The sequence below is a fragment of the Podarcis gaigeae genome (genome assembly GCF_964106915.1).
Source record: "Podarcis gaigeae genome assembly, chromosome: 9".
Lineage (NCBI taxonomy): Eukaryota > Metazoa > Chordata > Lepidosauria > Squamata > Lacertidae > Podarcis > Podarcis gaigeae.
The window spans coordinates 55,040,385-55,057,485 of NC_139685.1; positions in this window are offsets into that span (position 1 = coordinate 55,040,385).

The window sequence follows — 17,101 nt, forward strand, 5'->3', positions numbered from 1 at the left end:
ACCATTCACCAGTCTTCCCTGCTCCCTGAATCAACCCACCTTTGGAAACCTTTGACTTTCCAGCTGATATGACTCCCAACATCCCATGGTGTCTGGAAATGAGGGCAGTCCAATAAGTTGCCAAAAGGTGCCCACCAGTAACCTACATAACACAGATCATAGTGCTGCAAACCAAAATCAGGTATAGCATGGGAGGGTATCATGTGGGTGAGAAGCTGGCCTGAGGAGGGACTTTTTGATCAGGAAATGAAAAGGAGCTATAGAAAGCTGGAGGTGCCTTGCTCCAGAAGCCTCTTTGGGTCTGGGAAAATAGGGTGGTTATGATCCAGAGGAAGATAATGTTGGCTAGGGCAGAGGTTGCAAGCTAAAGAGAAAGTACTAAGGATGGGGGGAGGGTCCTGACCCGGAACAGTCGACAGGAACAGGCTTAGATGGCCTCCCCTTGGAATGGGAATAAGAGCTTTGGAAAAGCATTTCTCTTCGTGAATATAAAGGCAGGCATGTCTCAAAAACAATAAAATGAAGGTGCCTGCCTAATATTAATGTACAGGAAGTTCAAGAGCATAGGTGCTGCCACAGTGAAGAATCAGTTCCTTGTAAATTTGGAATGTACATTCTGTGGTACACATGGGGTAAGCTAATCCTTTAAGTAATCTGGTCCCAAGCTGCTGACAGCTTTATATACCGTGGTGTGGCTTTACCAAATTGGCCTGGTGGGGCCAATGAGGAGTCCTGACAGGCCTAAGCAGGCCAGTGGCCTGGAGTTTCCTCACCCCCACTCTAGAGCAACCTGGAAGCTACATGGATCCATCAGCCCTCAAAGGGAGGCCATGCTTACTAGTTCACCAGCTCTACAGAGGTGGAGAGAATCCAGGAAACCAAACTTTCTAACTCAGATAATGGAGCCATTAATCACTCCTCCATCTACAGATCATCTTACTCCTGTCCAGTACAGAAAATCAGATTGAGAGAGGGACTTGCCACAGTTGTTGGCAAACAAACTGGCACAACCTCAGTTGTTGGCAAACAAACTGGCACAACCTCATGGTGCCACAAAGTCTTGAGTTATTACCATACCAGAGTACCAACTACTGGGAAGAAAATAGTTTGGATAGTATAAGTGCCATCTTTTAATATGCGTCTAAGTGGTTTTTATACTTGTAAGCTGCTAAGAAGACTATTCTGGCAAGAAGCAGTTTATCAATTATTATTTTCATTTACCAATACAAATCTATGTAGGACTAGATGTTATTTCCCAACTCCACTGGATATTTATATGCAAGACAGCAGAGTCATGGCTCCCATGCAATATTTTCCACATGAACATATATATTTGTGGGGGACGGGGACCCTGGATATGTTTTTGTATGCAAGGAATGCCAACTATTTTAAATACATTCCTTTGTCTTTATGCTGTGAAACGAGCTTATCTTGCAAACTTCTTGTTATTATTTCAATTAAATGAAACAAACTACTTGCATGAGACTAAATTACCAAGAAAATCAATTACCAATAAACCGATGGCAAATTTGTATTACAATTTGTCCTTTAAATAATGAAATGCTCCTATCTAAGCTTTTGCTTATTCCCTAAAAAGGCTTGACAGGGCATTTTAGCTTGTATTTTTTAGCTATTAATTTGTATTAGACAAACAACCAAAAAATGAAAAGGAAGTTCTGAGCCCGCGCTTTGCCTCCCACATCCCCACTATGTCAGCTAGCAGATAAACCATGCAAATGTAGTTTGCAGGAAATTCAACATCTCTATTATAGATGAAAGGTAAACAAAAGCAGATGAAGGATTAGTGCAATTCCAAATTTAAGATATTGCTCTCAGTGACTTATAATAAAGTGGTGTTGCATACGGTGGCATGTTTTCAAATGACATTTCAATTGTACAAGCTATTTGCATTCTGACATTAAATAACGTTCTCACTATTATGAATTCAGGCAGCACGCTCCACTCTACAGCATAAAGATATGAACTACGAGGCACATCTTAATGATGGGAGTAAGTTTTCCTGTCAATCTGCTATGTGAGACAAGGCTGTGCTGAGGCTAAAACCTCCTGTAACATTATTGTGAGTTGCCCACTTCTGACATAGTACAAATCTTCAGCTAAAGCATTCCTCTTATTAAATAAAGATCTATAACTGAACACATGTATCTGTAATATCACGACAATCCAAAGAAAATTAAAAGACAGATTATGTCCAGGATATTACATGCACCACCACAGAGCACTGCTAGAATCTGGTATGATCCTGTTGCTAAGATACCTGGCTAATGCCACGGAAACAAGCCCCTCTTACTAATCTAGTACAATCCATGCATGCTTCCACATATTTTGGCTGGGGAAAGTAGGAGTCCACTGACAATGGTTTGGGAAATTGGGATATTACTAGCCAGTGCTCCTGAATTTATACATTTTTTATCTCTTTCTGGTAAGCTTCAAGAATCTTAGCGAAATAAGAATTGTAACACTATGTTAATGGCATTTGGACACTTTATACCATTTAAAACAAGTAAGATTACTTTTTATCCTCCTGCATAGTCAATAAAAGTTGCTTTAAAAGGTAATTATTTAAGTGCTTTTGGTTGCCAAATTGCAGTGCTCCCAAATATGATTCCCCTTAATCTTTGCGATTTATACTGTAATATGCACATAAATGACTAACTGCATATTTCTGTCTCTATTGCTTTCTTCAATGAGAACATAATGCATTCAGTCCTTTGGGTGCATACTGAATACGAGAAAGAAATAATAAAGTGGAATACTTTTAATAGAACTAGAGGTCTATACTGTTCAAATCTACTTTGGGGATTAAGGCTGGCTAAGTCTCATTGACCTAAACAACATCATCATCAACAACAACATCATCAACAACAACAACAACTTGCACATTGTTTCACATCACATTTGTACAAAATTCAGAAATATATTTTATAAAAGAGAAGTAGTAGAGGCCCAAAGGCAAATGTAATTGCAACAGAAGTCCTGCTTTTTACAAAATGTTTCTGAAGCAAAACGAAACAAAAATCCTCAACACAGAAAAAAGAAGTTATTCCTGTAAACCTGAGAGGACTTTAAAAAGAGGAGAGAGGCTGTAATGGACTCCTCGTCTTTACTGCAATATGATCTGCCAAGCACCAGCACCAGTAGCTCTGTTGAGCTCAAGTTATGATAACAATAACTTCTGCAGATGTTCATAGCTGTCAAATATTTATTTGCAAAAATGTCAAAAGATGCAATAAAAAGTAAAAACAGAAAGAGGTCCCCCACCCCAGGCTGTGTGCACTTTTCCTGAAAAGCCAGAGGTCATATATTAATCCCCAAGTATAAAACAGAAAGCTACAAAGAAAGAACAAAAACTATATTCAAACTAGGAAGCGATTGTGTATTCAGAAAGACACCTCAGCATTTCTTTCATTCATACACACTTTTATTCAACCATGTTCACTCCTACTAGGACTAGAACAGTGTTGGGGGACTGAATATTAACTTTATTCATGACTTGGAGGGGGGTTTTTACATTTTTCCTGTACAAGAGATGCTCAAGGTCATATTGTGAGGGTTAGCTGGAAATACACCACAGAACAATGGGGACCTATGGATTTCAAGTACCACTTGCAGTGTTATGACAGTCAGATTCTCTACCATTTATTATAGTTGGAAGCCTAAGTATTACAAGCACCAACGGAGACCACATAAGAATAAAAACATACCCATGCCCATGTACCTGCTTTATTCAGAACATTTCATATCTTTTGAGCTCCCCCCACTTTTCCCAGAGTTAAAAAAACACACACACACAACCAAAACTATTTCTAATTAACTACCTCAGGGCAGCATACAAGGGTATTATAAAACAGGAGATTGTTTGTGACATAGAAGAAATAAATCAATAACAGGTGCAGGTATCTCAGAAAACTGTTACTTCAACTTAAATTGTCCCTGTAAGAAGGACAGAAAAATGTTTTTGCAAACCTTTTACTTTTTTCAATTCTCACTGGAATCCAAGTCAGAAGAGAAAATGGCTGTTTGCTTAGAATAAAGTGTCTGAGCTATCTGTGTGAACCTGACTGTAATGGCAAAGAATGGGGCAGATCAATATCCATCTTCTTCATTCCTGAAGTAATAACTTTCAATAGGAAAATCTATTTACTTTTACTTACCTTTATTTTATTTCATTTTGCTTTAAAGAAGTTCATTCCAGAGGGAGGGTTTAGATTGCAAACAGCAGTTAACAAACTGATGATTTAACTAAGGACTGCGGACTAGTAGGTAGGGTTGCCATTCCCAAAAGGTATTGGTTAGGGGTAAGACCAAACATGTTGGCTTGGAAGTGTTATTCTATAAATGGGTGGGTATATAAAGCTATTTACAGCGTGTGACCAAGCTCCGTAGCTCATGCTAGAAAGGTTAATCAAAACCAAAAGGGTCTGACCCTTATTTGCAATATACACAGAACCACTCACATGCCTTTATGAGACAGTGAGGTACTGTGAGCACAAAACATTAGCACACTGCTTATGTACAGTTTCCAAATATGGTGGGATGTGATGAATATGAGGGGGGGGGGAATTAAGCTTAATTTCTGGCAGTTATTCATAATTTATTTCTAGATAGGACTTTTTACCTTTAGTAAAATCACCACCACGTTTGTGTGAAGTCTTCAAAATAAAATCAAAACTGTGACTTTTAAGCTGTGTCCTATATACACTCATCTGAACTCCACTTCTGAGTAGATATAGATGGAATTGCACTGTTAATTTTCTGTAACCACCCAGAATCTGTTTGCAGTTCACATTAAGAACACAAAAAATGCCCAGTTGCTCATAAGTCAGAACAAAGGTGCAGCTACCCAAACATAGAGTTTCCAATGATATCTAGTCAGATGTTGTTTAAACAAGGAACAGTAGCTAAGAATCTACTCAGCAATGTAAGAGTTTCCTTGTTACCGTTCTTTGTGAATTTGATTGAACCCTTCCTTCTTTTCCCTCTCTTGCCTTCATTCTGTTCATTTAAATGAGAGGGGAAATAGAGTTGTGTCCACTTATGTGCTCTGGTGTGGCTAAGAATCACAAAAGATGAAAAGAAGTCAACATAGATATTGCCTTCTTTTTAAAAACACATTTTGCACTGAATTTAAAAAGTTTTTTTTAAGTTGCATTTTATATTTAATACTATACTATTTTTTACACTAAACACTTGGACATAGAAATTTGACACCCACACAATGCTTCTGTTTTTCATGGGTTTTCTAATCCAGCCCCTGTCTCCCCAAATATGATAGCAGTTATTAACCTTATAGATTTTGTGGTTTAAAACAGCACGTGCTTCTCCTTCACATAATGCCATTTTTTCAAGCACAGAAATAAAGCTGCTTTGTCGTGTGTCAATTTTGAAATCCAAATAAGAGAGACTGCGAGACCACAAAGACAACACTTTACCCACCTTGTGAATGTTATTAATAATGGCTAATTAATCTTAACAGCAGAAGCAGATTAAAGCCCCAGATCTGGATTCTAGTTGCTTATATAAATCTCAGAACGCTCACAGTGTGTATTTGTAACTAAGGAAGAGATCACCAGCATTAAGACCCTGCTTAAAACTGCTCCTAGATGGGAAATAAATTAGAGACACTACTCTCTTTAGAATTTGAGAGGAAACATATATTAATATGAATGTAACCTAGTAAGATAATTAATTGCAAAAGAAAATATAGAGAATGTTAAAGATGAATTAAATTTCATTACCACTGATAGGCACAAATTTATTGTAAGGGTTTTCTTCTGTAGCATGACAAATGAATAAATAATTGTTCTGGTTTATGGCTAGCCAATTTACACTGGAGTTTCAAACTTTTAATCATTCTTTCTTAGTAAAGTAAAAAGGGAAAATGCACCCCCACATACAGATGAATTACTGTGCCTATCCTGGCATACAACAGACAAGGAACGAGGCAGAACAGAAGCCACAATAAATCTAGAGAAAAGCCATTGACAATTTTATAAAAAAAAAAAAATAGTTTCACTTGTTAAAAGGCACCGAGGGATTAGGTGGAAAAATTATTCAGGGTTTTAGAAGATTGGTATGTTTTGGTCTTGAAGACACAGTAATTTTTATGCATTGGATTTTTTTTTACCTGCAACAAATTTTGTTATGAAATTTCATCCACCATTTTATTTTATTTTATATTGAATTGAAACACAAAATAACTGAGGAAAGGGAGAAACATCAGGAAATAATTAAGGTGCTTGCAAGAAGATCACAATATGTAATCAGTGTTTCTGAGCTTAAGATGGCCAGGTAAAGGATTAGTCCTGCTATACGGAAGGAGACATATTAAAGCAAAACACACATGAAATACCTAGTGGAGTAAGCACTGAGTTAGAGGCTTTAGACATAATTATGCTATATATAAATCAAAGCTCAAGTTTAAAGCAAGTAAGTGCTATTAATTATCCCTTACCTAACGCAGCTCTTAAAATGTCAAATTAAAAAAGGGCTATTGATAATTGTATAAGTTATGACAAAACTGGATGCCTCCAGCAATGACAGGAGACAGCAAAAAAAGGAGGAAAACATACTTCTTCTCTTTGATATTATTTTGAGTCATGCAGTCAGATGCAAGAAAGAATACTGATAACAGTACAGCCATAGTAATTCATTGACGACCACGCTGTGTGGTCTTGAGTTAGCACAAGGTGACTGATAGCCTAAATTGTTTTGTTCTTTAAAATCCTATTTGTGTGCCACAGAGGTAGTGAACAAGATGCCCTCCAGATGTGATTGGACTGCATCCCTGACCTCTAGTTATACTGGATGGCAGTTGATGTCCAACAACATCTGGAGGATATGAGATTAGCTACTCTTGGTCTAAGGTTCTCGATGGGGTGTACATGGAGATTTCTCCATTTTATTATCATGAGCACCCTATGATTTGACGGTGACTGGCTCAAGGTCACCCATTGAATTTCATGTCTGATTTGAAATTATAACCCAGTCCTTTTCTGATCACAGCACCACTTGGGTGGTATGGTTCTTAGGACCACTAACCCTAACCCGATCAGAAGGTCAGTGGTTTGAATCCCCATGACGGGGTGAGCTCCTGTTGCTCAATCCCAGCTCCTGCCAACCTAGCAGTTCGAAAGCATGCCATAAAGTGCAAGTAGATAAATAGGTAGCACTCTGGCAGGAAGGTAAACGGCATTTTTGTGCACTGCTCTGGTTTCAGTGTTCCATTGCTCCAGAAGCAGCTTAGTCATGCTGGCCACATGACCCAGAAAAACTATCTGCGGACAAACACCGGTTCCCTCAGCTTGTAAAGCGAGATGAGTGCCACAACCCCAGAGTCGTCAGCAACTGGACTTAACTGTCAGGGGTCCTTTACCTTTACCTTTTTAGGCAATATCCAACCCGCTACTTCCTCTAGTGCAGGATTTCCCAAACTTGGGTCTCCAGCTGCTTTTGGACTACAGTTTCCATCTTCTCTGCTAGCTAGGGATGATGGGAGTTGTAGTCCAAAACCAGCTAAAGACAAAGTTTGGGAAACCCTGCTCTAGGGCAAGGACCTTTAGCTATACAGCAGAACTTCCCCTCCATCTTCTATTACTCCCTCTCCGTCTGTTCTGGGGTTTCCCCCAGCACTCTGGAGAAAGCTCAGGAGTGTGGAGGGAAAGACAAGGTAATGGATGTTCATGCAAGCAGAAATTCTTACACTAGCAGAAATACTTGGTTGATGTATGTGCACCATATATTTTGAATAAGTGGGGAAGTCCTGCAAGCCCCTCTTCCCACTCTAATATCCAAAATGCATTACAGACCACCATCACATGGCAAAATTGATGGAACACCTAATCAATAGTACCACAGTGCATTGATAAGAACTTCAGTTTCAGTGTTCCCATGGAACCTGGAAGTATTAAACAGCATCCCATCTGAGTAGTATCCCACAGCAATCGCAGCTGCAGGGGTAGCCCAAGCCTGGACAAGATGGCGCACCCTCCATTCCACATACGGAAGCTGACTGGACTTGTAGCTGAAAGTGATTGTCCACTGGCATATTTGTTTGCTTGTCTTGCAAGTTTTTATCCCACTTTTCTTCCTCTAGCGCAATGGTTCTCAAACATTTTTTTTTCCTTTGGGCCACACTTCAAGAGTAGAAACTTGCTTGTGCCAAAACAATTTTTTTATTGGAAAACAAAAAGAAACAACTCCTAGCAGTGCTTGATTTTGAAAAGATATCCATGTATATTCTGCAAAGAAATCATATTTCTATACTATACTATACTATACTATACAGTACTGAAATGTTTAAAGGTTTCTTTGATTGTCCTTGAATCTTCCCAATACACTTGCCATCCTCTCCTGCCACACCCTTTGAGAACCACTGCTCTGGAGGAACTCAAAGTAGCATATGAGGTTTTTGAATGAAAAAACTTTAAAAAAAGAAAAAAAATCCATGTATCATAGCACTGCAGCCATTCTCTTTGATGTTTTTACGCCCACATGTAAGCTCAACATTGAGAATGTCTTTTAGGCTGTGCACACAAATTATTTTAATAATGAAATTAAGGCTGAGGTGTCCCATTTGAGTTAGTGGGCATTACTATGACTAAACGCAGAAGCACTCAGGCTGCACAAAAGAAACAGCTAAGAAACTATAAGACATTTATCAGTCAACTAATCAATACTACTCTATTTATATAATTTAAAAGAAATATTGGATTGTGGTATCTCCCCTTGCCCATTCAAACCTAGCAGAAAAATATTGTCTCTTACATGCATCTCCCTTATGGGGCATTTATTGAACTGAAAACAATGAAATCCTAACTTCTCAGTGTATTAAGGATGAGTATATAAGGTGTGACATAGGTAAGCATGCACAGTTCCTACCTACTAGTATTGGCCTCTAGCATCTGATAACTTGCAACCTCCATAACTCATTAAAAGTATACTCAAGTGATAAAGACCAGTTCTCTTTGTTCCTCTCTATTTTAAAAAATGAAAGTTAATTGAAGGTTGTCAGCCACTATGCACAGCATAATTATACTAAATGAGTAGCAAATTTTCCATATATCATTTTTGCTGCAGTCTCTAGGTCAAGGTGACATTAAATCCATGGTCACAGTTACAGAGCATAACAGAATCATGAAAATTGTTCCACAGTTATTTGGGGTATATATATACTTGGTTGTTGTTTGCTGCTCTGAGCTCATTTCAGAGGACAAAAATTTACTTAATAAATAATGTTACTTTCCCACTCTCACAGATTTGCGTCTATTTATTATTCCTCACCATAACCTCTAGCAAAAAAAAATAAACCAACCAGAAATGCAAAACATTCTGAAGGGGCTGAACCTGTGCGCCCCCAGATATTGCTGGACTCCCAACTCCCATCATCCATGTCCATTGGCCATACTGGCTCTGGATGATGGGCCCTGGAGCCCAAAAGCATCCATGAGGCCTAGAGGTTTCATCCCTGTTACAAATGGCCACCTGGCACAAACTAAGTTAATTAAGGGTGATAGCTTATTTCCACTTAACGGGGTGCAAGACCTTTTGAACTCAATGGGTAGCATTCAAAATAGTGCATGTACCCCAAACCCTCCCAACATCTGTTTCAAAAAGTTGGAGGAACATCTAGAACAGGTTTATGGGGTACAGGGTACATGCAGAGGCGACAGACAAGGGAGGAAGTTCCATTGTACATGTGTAAATCCTTGCCCTAATGGAATGTGTGAACTGGATATCTCCCAACGAGACTTACTTCTCAGTAGTAATGCACAGGGTCGAACTGTAAGATAATTAATTGTAATGGGGCAGATCTGTATCATTTACTTAAGTGTAGGCTTCCAAACTATGTGGGTGCCTCACTGCATACCTCTTCTCATAAATGTAAAAAATAAGGGAAGAATGAAGGAAGCAACTGGATATCCCTGTATCTTTTCTTATCTCAGATCTTGACAACATAGTGGTACTGTGATAATAGCAAGGGAGATTGCACCCTGTTCTTCACTGGTGGGTCCCATCCCAAACTTCAGCAGAGGTGGCTTCCACTAGGTAGAAAAAACTCTAGATCTCCCCAGCAGTAAGTAAGAGAAAACAAAGGCAGCTGGTTTGCCACTCAGCATTTGCTCTCATGTCCTCGGTCCAGGTGCAAGCAGAAGAAAGAAAAAAACAGACCTAGTGCATGATTTAAGGTCATTGCTGGCAGGGACACTGAAGAAGTAGAAAAGCTTGCCAAAAGCTCGAGAGTGGGCTATAATCCACAGAGCCCTTCAACAAAGATAATCAACACAAGGGAGAGTGTCAGTTTCATATACTGAGCTGGAAGGGACTAGTGGTAATTCCTCCTGGATCAGGACTGAGGCTCATGGCCCAGCAGGAAGGAATACAAGGTACTAGGCAACCAAGGGATGGACAAGATTGGTGGTCTGAAATAAATGTAGGTCAATTTCTACGGCACCAAGCCACAAGCTTTGGGATTTAGCAGATTCAAAGGAAAGGCAGGGTTGGTTGCCACAATCTGTTATGATGCTCTGGTGACTCAGACTGGCTCTACAGTTTTTACAGTAGAGTGCAGTGAAAATGTTTCCATGGTGAGGACTGTCCATCTCTTCCTCATTTTCCTTCCATTATTTGTCACCAGGAAGATCTTCTTAGTTGAACCATTCATTGTTCCCCGTTAGAACATGAGGCAGTCAAAGATCTACTGCATGCACAGGCAAACTTGACCCTCCAGATGTTTTGGGACTACAACACCCATCATCCCTAGCTAACAGGATCGGTGATCAGGGATGATGGGAGTTGTAGCCCCAAAACATCTGGAGGGCCGAGTTTGCTTATGCCTGATCTACAGCTTGCTTGGCTCACCTTTCACATTCTCCAACTTCGCTTAGTAGTGTAGGAGGCAATGGCAATGGCTCAGGCATAAGGGTTTGCTGACATAAGGATGCATAGCCTCCTATCCAGGACACCAATTGAATGGAATTATCGTCAGCTCTAGCCAGTCCTAGAAGATATCAAGCCCATCTCTCCAGGCACCTGCTGTGATTCCCAGTTAGTTTTGGCTGATCTCATTATGTGATGAGTCTATTTTTCCATTTCTCAACTGGATGGAAGTTTTAGACAGTAGTCAGCCTAAGAAAGATGATGATAATAATAATAATAATAATAATAATAATAATAATAATTATAATTATAATTATAATATAATAATAATACTTCAATTTATATAAGCCTGGCTTAATACTATCCCTCTAATATATGTCTTCAATGTGTTTGAAAGATACTGAGTCACTGAAATTGTCAAATCTAACATGAAAGCAGACTCCCTTTTAAAACATGACGTATGGGAGGGTGGTGGCTGCTTGCACATTACACAACAGCAGGAAATACATCACACACTCAAGAGGATGATAGAGGCGACAGATTTACAGAAAATTCACATATAGTGATTTATATGTATAGATGCAAATTTAGAAATCACTGCAATTATTCAATTTATTTATTTAGACGCATGACCTAACTGCTTAACATTTAAAATTTCTAACATTTACAATGAAGTTCCCCAATCCTGGAGTAAAGGCAGTGGCGTAGCGTGGGTTGTCAGCACCCAGGGCAAGGCAAGTAATTTGTGCCCCCTAACCCGTGGATTTGCGCCCCCTAACCCGTGGATTTGTGCTCCCCTGCACCCCCCACGCTACACCACTGACTAAAGGCACAGTTCATATGTACTATCAGACCCACAGGGCTGGCACTATCTTAAACTTTGATGCAACTTGTGGCATGATACTATTACCCTATTGTATGTTGGCCCTGAAGTGTTACAGACTATAAGCTAAAACCAACACAAACCCACATATACACATATCTTCCAAGATGTAAATCAAATATTAACTTCCAGGGCCTCCCAGCATTTATTTCACTGAGCAATAGTAAATGTGTTTCTACTGGAAGAACTGCAAAAGCATGTCTTCCCCAAACCCTAGTCTAGTTTCCACCACTTGGAATAAGGTTGGAGGGGGGTAGCCCTTGATTTTCTTACAGTATCAATTTACAGAATGATGATTCTTCAAAACTAATGAAAACTTTTTTTGGCCCCTTTTGGCCTCTTGTATCACCAAAACAGACATTCAGCAAATATTTATCATTGTCCTGGCTTGAATCAAGAGCTGATTTATGTTGCTCAGATAAATGAGGATGCTGACAGATATCCATGGAGACACGCAGGTGGCGCAAATATAAATTTAGGCCATAACAATTGCCAGGTGAAGATCATCATTTAAAATTAGGGGCAATTATTCAAAACAAGGTCAGAAACACACACACTGTTCTTTCTCTTATCTGTAAATAAAAAAAACTTTTTTAAAATGGGCAGGTTGGGTGATTAACTAATTTCTAACTTTCCTTCACTAAATGATGTCCTCCCCTTTGTTCCTACTGCCTAGAATTAACTATTAGCTTTAGGCTTGAGCAAAACTGCATCTGCTACAAAAATTCTCCTAGAAAAGCAAAGCGTTCAGGAAATGATGAGGAAATGGGGTAAGCGGCTATTACAACTTGCCTTCTCCTCTCACGTAGAAGAGCTCTGGACATGGTATCAGACACACACTCCATTCAAAGGGCTTTCACACATGCATTTTTAATCAGGATTATATTTCAAACACATCTATCACCTACACAAGTGTGTTAAGTCTAGTCCTCCTTGAAAATGAATCAGCTCTCTGCACTTACTGGCAACAGCATCTTCTTAACATGAATATAATCTCTGGTGAACTACAAGACATCATTACACACTTTAAGTTGTAAGGCAGAGAAATTAAAATAAACTGGATCGCTCAGACAATCTGGAGCATTTCACTGGATCAGCTCTGTAGACTAATATGGTCTCAAATTATTTGCTGAAATCACATGCTGATAAGAGATCCTTCTCATCAAAATATTATGTTCCCTAACAAGGTAAATATACAGATCCTTCTTCAGTAAATACCACTGATGGTTATTTTACCTTCTGAAATCTGTATTATACTTTTGTTTCTAACTGTTTGGCTTGGAAAGCAGTAAGAGGACACTAAGGGTAACTCCAAGCATATTATGACAACAAACACAAATCCCAAGGGGAGTAAAAATGCAAGCCCAACACATTCTCAAACACAGCCTCTTGTTTACCTTGTTTACAATTTGCTACAATCCTTTAAAGCAATGTTGATCTATGAACTCATGTGTCATGTGTAAATTAAAGCAGTCAGGTTAATTGTTCCCCCAATTCTGCTGAAGCACACAGCATTGCACTCACTGGTACTGTCACAGAACTTTAGTAATAAATGAATAAATAAAATATATGCATCAGGATCACAGGGTTGTTGTTGTTTTTTTAAAGTAATGCATGCTTGAGTGTTACATTTTGAAAAGAAAACAACAACATTCTGAAGCTTAAGGATGACTACTAAATTCCAATTAAGACTTCTAAAATAACTATAATCTATATTTCTCTATGTGCGTGGAGTTAGATATGCTGGCTACATCATTCATTTCAGAGGAACGCATGCATGGGGCTGCCCGGTCCACTGAAAGGAAATGCAGTGACTTCCCTTGTCATGTGGGGAGCTGTCTTTGTATATCAGCCTCCATGACTGTAAATAATTAGCAGTAGGTCATACAGGTTGTAGGAGCTCCGCCTTTCTCTCTCACACACCATAAACATAAACACATCCATAGTGTACACCACATATATATGAACACAGCACATACACCTACACAGTGTAAAAGTTTTCCTTACCACTTTGGTGACTTTAGGGGAAGCAAGTTTGCTCTTTTATGAAGAGCACACATTGGACTCTGGTATGACAGAAGAGTGACTGGCCATGGGGTACACACATTTCTTTTGACCGAACACAAAACTCTGTTTATACAGGGGTTTTTTAAGCACCGCAAAACCCTGCAGAAGCATACAAAAGTGGAATAAAGGCACAAGCCACTTACCATAGCTCTTGTCATTTCATATCCCAACAATGTTTAACTCCCTGGAAAAAACACAATAATCTGCCTCCAACTGTAGACATTACAAAGAGAATTTTATTTAAAAGCTTGTTTCCATGTACAGCATAATAGGATTTTTTTTTTTTCTGTAAAGATGCTTTTGCTAAACACTGCAGACCTGGTAGTTCATATTGCCAGCCATATGGTCGGGGGGGGGGGGGCGGATGTTTTAAATGCTGAACTACTGTACCATTAGAATAGGCACGCTCAAGATTCATAAAACCAGGCTCATAAAATAGATGCAGTCAAAAGAGTGTAGCATGGAAGTGTTTCAATGAAAACATCATTTTTTGCCATGCCAAATTCATTGCATCAAAGCCCTTTTAAAAAGTCTTTCAGCTGGGAACCGTTGTATATATTGACATCTACCCTAAAAGAACCTCATACCAACGCCAATTGCACAAGGGTATTGTTCACATGAAGTAACTATATCTATATGCTGTCAAGCAACTGGTCATAAAAGACTGAATAAAAGGTATTTGAAATACGATACAACTGAAAAGGCCACAGCTGATTTTTTTAAAATATTCTCATACAGTTTAAAAAAAACATTTCAGACAAAGAATTTATGCGCTGCTGTATGTGATTTGATTTCTACAAAGTAGTGTGAAATACTGTAGCAAAAAAACTGTTTACAAACTTACATTAAATACAGTAGCCAACAGATTCCTAATATGTCTGAATTCTACCCTGAAATTTCATACTGCAACTGTGCATGCTACATATCTTAAATATTTCAGGCTTCTAAAGTCTCACAGAGATGAAGAGTAAAGCCACTATAACATTTATACTTTTAATCCTAAAGCACAAACAGTATCACAATATTAATTTTCAAAAACTGGATTAAATATTTTCCAGAGCTTGACTAATTTCTGCAATTGTATTAGCATCCAGCATTCGCAAATTCCACTCAGTGTCTCTAGGGTTAAAACTTCAGCAAAATGATTGGCAAGGTAAGGCGCTTTTTGGGGGGGGGGGGACGTTTTGTTCAGCCTTTAATCCTTATGAGAAATATTGTTCTTTCATATGTATCATGCAGTACAATCCTATGTATGACTTTTCAGAGGTAAGACCTAAGACCCATTGGCTGTTCCTATACACACTTGGTGTATAGGATTACAGTGTATATAGGATTGAAGATTTTAAAGCCCTGACCATTCTTTGTGCAGAAATGTCCTGCATCAATAAGATGTGCCTGGTTCTCTTTTGCATAAGTCTGCCATAATTTTGCATATATTTTTTCTATGTCAGGGTTGTGCATCCCGTAGCTCTATATATGCTGTTGGATTTCAACTCCCATTAGCCCTAACTGTTGGTTTACAACTCCCATCAGCTTGGCAAATGGTCAGGAATGTTGAGATTTGTAGTCCAACAACATCTGGAGAGCCACAGGGTTCCCCATCCCCTAGTCTGTGTGTGAAGGTTGAGAGCTGCTGCTTATTAAAGACTGGGCAGTGGATCTTTAAAACCAAATTTCCATCCATCACTAGATGATACTGGGGCAAATGCGAGATGCAGATTCCCCTAAACAGTAGCAGGAAAGGGACTGTGTCTCAGCGTTAGAGCATGCACTTTGCATTCAGAAGGTCTCAGGTTCAATCCCCTGACATATCTACTTTAAAAAGCATCAGGTAGGGACTTCCGGGTCGGCGCCATCGCCGAATGGCGGGCTCCCTCCGAGCTCCGGAGGGAGCCGGCTTGGCAGGGGCTGGGTCCTACCGCACCGGCGATGCGGGGACCCTTAAAAACCACGGCCAGAGTGAGGCCGTGGACATGGAGACTCGGCTGGCACCGTTAGCGCTCTCCCGACTCGTGAAGGAGCCTTTTTAAAGGCTACGGATCGGGTGCCGGGGAGAAGCATGGTGCTTTGAGTTCTCTGCTATCCCTGCCGAGCGCAGCCGCAAGCCATCCGGCGGAGAGCGCTGACTTCTTCTATTGAAAATTCGGCTCTAAAGAAGAACCCGTGAGTAATTGGAATATGGACTAAAAAAAAGGGGATAAATTTTTAAAATTCGGAGCGAACGGGGGAGGCGGAAAAAAGGAAGTCAGCCCACCCCTAAATTGTAGAAGAGCCAAAACAAAGGACTGGACAACTAAGATCGAGTGTAACCTTATCTTGCCGAATTAGCAACTTCGCGAGGGAAAATTATAAGATTGAGCTGGAGGAGAAAAGTGGAATTGTTTTAAAAAAAGCAACCCCCCCGGAATCCCTGGAGCGATTCGTGAAACTGCCTGGAGAAAAGTGATGGAGGTTTTGACAGCTGTCAAAGAGCTGTCAAAAAGGAAGATTAAAATAGAGACTTTGTTATGAGGACTTTGCCGGTTATATTTGTTATAAATTGAATACAAACTGTTTTAAATATCGGTCAACAAGCTACTTGGTCTGGTGGATGTGATTCTGGAAGGGAACTTTGTTACTGCAATCCACCTAGAGGAGCCGAGGGATATTGCATGTGTTTTTCATAGGAAATCTGAACAGTTGAATGGAACTTTTAATCTCCTGGGAAACTGCAGGAATGGAACATTATTTTGTCTACAGAGGTCTACACACTACAGGAAACAATGGAACTATTTGTTGGAAAATGAAAGGAACATGATGCAATGCTTTGCTCCATGAATAACAAGCCTCTGCAGAGACACTAGAAACTTTTGGAAAAAGAACATTTCTGTGGGAGAACAGAGAAATAAAAAGGAGGAGAATGATTGACAAGAACAAGGAAATAACAAGAACTGGACAGAACTGGGGGAACATTTGGGATATTCAGGTTTGACAAGCTTATGGATACAAAATTGGAGTTTTTACTCCTGGATATAAAAACCTGGATAGAAGAAATGGGCCCTTATTTGATAGACTCCTTCTACGATTGGACATCCGTAATTAAAGACTGGCAAAGAACCTGAGGGACATAGTGTAATGTGGGAACTCCAGGAAGATATTAGAAGTGGAGGGATAGGTGAAACGCAAAGGGGAAAGAGGGGAGGGAAAATTGGAATCCAAAGGCTGTAAAATTACTATTCATATTTATCTTACTTCCACCTGTACTATGTTTGA